Source organism: Heptranchias perlo, chromosome 35 (genome assembly GCF_035084215.1).
Source record: "Heptranchias perlo isolate sHepPer1 chromosome 35, sHepPer1.hap1, whole genome shotgun sequence".
NCBI classification, from domain to species: domain Eukaryota; kingdom Metazoa; phylum Chordata; class Chondrichthyes; order Hexanchiformes; family Hexanchidae; genus Heptranchias; species Heptranchias perlo.
Genome location: NC_090359.1, coordinates 3607604 through 3613353, shown reverse-complemented (window position 1 = coordinate 3613353; position 5750 = coordinate 3607604). Strand labels below are relative to the sequence as shown.

General features: G+C 45.7%; 1 non-coding gene across 1 annotated transcript; it reads left to right on the top strand.

Annotated features, from left to right (window-relative positions):
• The first annotated feature begins 5433 nt into the window (after positions 1 to 5433).
• trnal-uag (transfer RNA leucine (anticodon UAG)) lies at positions 5434 to 5515 on the top strand. Its single transcript has one exon. It is a non-coding gene; the product is annotated as a tRNA-Leu (tRNA).
• The last annotated feature ends 235 nt before the right edge of the window (positions 5516 to 5750 follow it).

Below are 5750 nucleotides of genomic sequence, written 5' to 3'. Positions count from 1 at the left end.
CCCAGCACGTGAGTGCAAATCGTTAGCAACGATCTTGAGTCAGAAGTGCCGAGTGGATGATCCATCTCGGCCTCTTCCCGACATCGCGACCATCACAGAAGCCAGTCGAACATCGAGGTAAAGAGTGACGCTGAGACAGATTTTAAAACCGCTGGAATATCAGTTAAATTTAAATGAGGCAAGTGGGAAACTCCGAGTCAGCTTTACGCAATATTTTCCGCATTGAATATTGCAGATAAATAAGAAATAAGTTTCGAAAGGCCGCCAAAATTTAACGTCCTCTTCAGTGAATTGAACTCCGGTCGCCTGAGGGGTCACTCAGTGGTCCGTGGAACGTTGAAAAAATTGTCAGCAAACAAGCTGAATCACTAAAATATGAAGCACCTGTGGTGAACATACATCCCCTCCCGGCACGAGTTCCTCGTTAGCATCGTGATGAGTATCAGCGCCATCACACTGGCGGTCAGGGTTCAATTCACTGCTGGTGAATTGAAAGCTGCACTTTCATTTATCTGCATTATTGGATGAGGGAAATACAGTGAAAAACTGACTCGGACTTTCCACGATTTAATTTCACTGATATTTCAGCGGTTTTAAAATCTATTCTCTGCTTCACTCTTCACCTCGATGTCAGAATCAGAATAATGCGGAAGAAATAAAACGCAGAATCGAGCTGTGAACAGACCCGGGCTAATTCACCAGCCCTGAACAGAAAGAGACAGAAGACTGCACATTATTCCAGGATCATCCTGGAATGCAAAGATACCCCCGGGATCTCTTCTCGACTAAAACCGTCATCTTGAACCCCCTGCCTCCTCCACCCTCACCACAAAAAGTGCGAGGAAATCATGGACTACTTTGTCACGAAGATTGAGATCATCCGTTCACCTACCGGTTCCCTCAGCCCACCAAGTCACGGTTCCCCATTGAACTCGTATCTTTATCTCCAACCTCCCCCCATGCTCTCTCCGAGCTCATCTTGACCAGAACACCCACCTCCTCCTCCGTCGACTCTATTCCCACCAAACTGCTGACCATGCAATTTTATTTCCTGGCCTCCATGTTAGCGGATATTGTTAACGGTTCCCTCTCCTCAGGTCCTGTCGTCCTCGCTTTCAGGCTCTGAGTTCAGGGATTCCCTCCCTAAACATCTCCTCCTTTAAGACATTCCTTAAAACCTCCCTCTCTGACCAAATTTTTGGCCACCTGTCCCAATATCTCCTTTTTTGGCTCGGTGTGAAATATTTTTTGAAAATCGCCACTGTGAAGCTCCTTTTTGTTTAGTTCACAAATGAGGTAAATATCACACAGGAGTCTCGGACAAAGAAGGCTCAGCTCAGAGTCGGACACATGATCTCCTGTTTATTGGACAAGACAGGCTGAGGCAGGGAGCCAAATCAAGCAGCAATCGCGTCCCCTGCTTTCACTGATATCCATCAGCTACCTCTCACTGTCTGTTGGAATTAGAGGCTGTTTTGTATTGTTCCACTCCTCTTTTCTATTTCCCTGTGTTTACCGATACTTTCTGTATCTCTCGCTGTGTTTATCTCTCTGTGTCAATCTGTGGGTTGTTTCTGAACGAACACGTGTGTTTGTGTTTGTTTGTTTGTTACATGAAATAAATGAGGGGATCAGACAATTCTCCCTCTGACACTGGGGAAATAATGAGTCAAACTTGATAACAAGATATTGTTTGTTGTGATGCAGCAAAGGAAACATTCCATCTTGAATGATTTTGTTTCACTTATGCACAAAAAGGAACTGTGACCCCAACTTATTTCAGACGCGGCGCCTTTAAATTGATATCAGACACGCTAACATTGCAGCACAAGGTGTTGGCAGCGCGCTGATGACCTTCGTGTGTATATGGGCCATTCAGACACTTCGTGTGACACAAGATCGTTCCAATCCCCGCCAACTCCAAGACAACGAGACATCCGTCAGAAGCAGCATTCACCACCAGGGCAGATACCTTTGCCGGACTGCAGCAAATCTAATGCTGAAAATAAAAAGCAGCATGGACAGTATCTGGAAAACAGTTACCCTTTCCGTGTTCAGACTTTAGTTAGAACGCTAAACAGGGCTTTTGGTAGATATAAACTGTGTGTGTATGTATGAGTGCGCTGTTGTTTCATTAACTATGGGAATGCACATGTGAGTGTGACGTTTATATATGAACTGTGGGGTTGTGTGTTTGAGTGCGATGTTTATACATGAAGTGAGGAATGAACGGGAGGGGCAATTCCTCCCGGGGTTATATTTTCATCCAAGACGAGAACACAAAGTCCAACTTGCGGTGGTGCTTGAATAGCTCAGTTGGGAGAGCGGAGGACTGAATATCTAAAGATGCCTTATTTCATCCTGAGTTTCAGCACTTTTTATTTAGACCCTGTCTAGTTTTATATAGAAACAGGAATCAATGTTTAAGGGATGTGACGCGCAGTGTTTATGGAAACAGTGTTACTAAATTGGATACTTTATTCTGTTCCTTCTCCAACACAGACTCTTATCGATAGATTTGCGCCTTCGCCGAGTTTAAAATGGGTTCTTCAGTGATATAAATAAAGCGGTAACAATCCCGAAACCCCAGCGGGTATATTTGTTCCGATAATAAGTGACGGTCTCGATTTCGATTGAAATTTTCAATCATTAAATCCCAGCGGTTCTTTTGAGTTTGACAAAGTAATTTATGTACTTGACTGGTTCTTGGAAATGATCAACATGGGGTTTTCCTTACCCGTACAGATTTAAAATTAAACACATTCGGTCATTTCGCAAACGACATTTGCATAAATAAATAAATAAATCGCAGTATCTGTGGAGATCATGCTGGCTCTCTTCTCGAAGCATTGAGTTGAGTGAGCGACCGGCGCGACAGAACTGCGAATGGCGGTTGAAAGGTGAACATTTGGCAAGTTGGGGCGGCGCAGCAAGATCGTAAGTGTTCCGCCTTCATCTTAACAGTTCTGTTGAAACATGCGATTGATCCAGAAGAGGATAAATGTAAAGAGCGCCTGTGGCGAAAAAGTAGCGATTGCAGGCCAAGAGCGAAAGGTCTTTCACATTTTCGTGGCGCAGGAAGCTGCGTGCGGATAAGCCAGATTTTATAGCGCGCGTGTAGGAAAGTAAAGAGCGATGTTGTGTGTGCGAAGAGCACAAGAAAGTTGTGCTTGAAGCTGCGCCCTTGAGTAAAGTTTCAGGTTGTCATGAAAACGGCTGTGGTGAAAGCTAAAAAATAAATCCAGAAACTGCTGGCAACACTCAGCAGGTCAGGTATTATCTGTGGACAGATACTCGCTTTACCGGGGCGTCATTGTGCACTTTCTTGATACTTCACGTTATTCACATCTAACACTCGCAACAACTCCGTGCCCCAATCAAGACCTTGCTGATTTGAGCAGAGATCAGCGAGCAACGCAAAATTCATCCACCGTGGCTTCGGATTGGAGCGAGGCCCAAGACTTCTGGTTGAATTTCAAGAAGGAACCAACACATCAAACGGAAAATGCAATAGTGGCGCGGATGAGATAAAAAACCATGAGTTCAGAGCACAATGGATTAGGAATCCATCACCTCAAACACTCGGCCATCTCGTCGCATGAATATTGCTCAGAAAGCCCATTCATCTGATTCGTTCAATGAAAATCCTCGTCTCAAAGGTCAAAGTGCAAGATAACCATATTTCAATCACCAGATATCAGACTCTGAACGCAAACTTGTGACAGGTGTTAGCGTGGCCGAGCGGTCTAAGATACGAGGTTTAAAGTCCAGTCTTTGTTGGGGCAGAGTTCGAAACCACCGCTACCAGCGCTTAAAGTGCTTGCTATTCTTTCCTCATCACCAAACATCCCTCTTTTCCAAACAGCACCGGGCGCGACATGACTGTTGTTCGTGCATGACTGCCCCACCTGTTGCGCGTCGCCTTGATCGTATCCTGGTCCATGCTCTGCCTTGAAGTCGCAGCAAGTTCGTTTTGAATACGAGCAACAGCAGAGTTTCGTTTCCCTCTTTTGTTCTCTGCCACATACACTAATAGAATGCAGCAAGAAATCAATCTTTTGCACAAGAAATAAATATTTTTCGTTGCTGGCAAAAACCTATCCATTCCTTCAAATCCAGCACTCTCACATGCCTGTACTTGATGCTCCACAGTTCAAACTGGCCTGTTTTCCCCACTTTCTGTTCCTTCCACAGTCAATAGGCCGCCTTTCCTTTCTTCCTTCCATTTCATGGAAACATTCCTGCCGCATTGCGGACTCTAACATTCACTTTCATGATCTCACGCCTTCAAGTTTGTTCTGCGACGACCGCTGTTTCTATTGGGCAGATGTCCGATTCGCACCAATGTTCATTTGCGCCTTGAAACCAGTCGATACATTTCGATCTGCGTGACCGCTCGACAGACAAACACGACGAAAGCAGGGCTGGCCTCTGGAAAGACAGCCGCCCGATTGTTCACGAATTTTACTTGTCGAATCTTGTGATCCAGGTGATGGGAACTGAAGAACTGCTTTTTATTTTGATGCTTTTTGGATTTTTTCTTTCAGCAGTTGAGTTGCGTGACCGACGGGCAGCGCTACAGAGCTGCGAGTGGCGGTTGAGAGGTGCACATTTGGCAAGTTGGGGCGGCCCAGGAAGATCGGAAGTGTTCCGCCTTGATCTTAATAGTTCTGTTTAAACATGGGATTGAATCGAGTAGAGGATAAATGTAAAGAGCGCCTGTGGCGAAAAAGTCGCGATTACAGGCCAAGAGCGAAAGGTCTTTCAAATTTTCGTGGCGCAGGAAGCTGTGTGCGGATAAGCCAGATTTTAAAGCGCGTGTGTCGGAAAGTAAAGAGCGATGTTGTGTGTGAGAAGAGCACTAGAAAGTTGTGCTTGAAGCAGCGCCCTTGAGGAAAGTTTCAGGTTGTCAGGAGAACGTCTGCAGTGAAAGCTCAAAAATAAATCCAGAAACTGCTGGCAACACTCAGCAGGTCAGGTATTATCTGTGGACAGATACTCGCTTTACCGGGGCGTCGTTGTGCACTTTCTTGAGACTTCACGTTATTCACATCTTACACTCGCAACACCTCCGTGCGCCAATCAGGACCTTGCTGATTTGAGCAGAGTTCAGCGAGCAATGCAAAATTCATTCACCGTGGCTTCGGACTGGAGCGAGGCCCAAGACTTCTGGTTGAATTTCAGGAAGGAACCAACACATCAAACGGTAAATGCAATAATGGCGCGGATGAGACACAAAAGCATGCGTGCAGAGCACAAAGTATTAGGAATCCATCACCTCAAAGACTCGGCCACTTCGTCGCATGAATGTTGCTCAGAAAGCCCATTTATTTGATTCGTTCAATGGAAAATCTTCGACTCAAAGGTCAAAATGCATGAAAACCACATTTCAATCACCAGATATCAGATTCTGAACGCAATCTTATGCCAGGTGGTAGCGTGGCCGAGTGGTCTAAGGCGCTGGATTTAGGCTCCAGTCTCTCCGGGGGCGTGGGTTCGAATCCCACCGCTGCCAGCATTTGAAGTGGTTGCTACTTTTTCCTCATCACCAAACATCCTTCTTTTCCAAGCAGCACCGGGCGCGACATTGCTGTTGTTCGGGCATGAATTCCCCAACTGATGCGCTTCGCCTTGATCGTATCCTCGTCCATGCTCTGCGTTGAGGTCGCAGTTTGTTCGGTTTGAATACGAGCTACAGTATAGTTTCGATTACCTCTTTTGTTCTCTGCCACATACACTAATAGAATGCA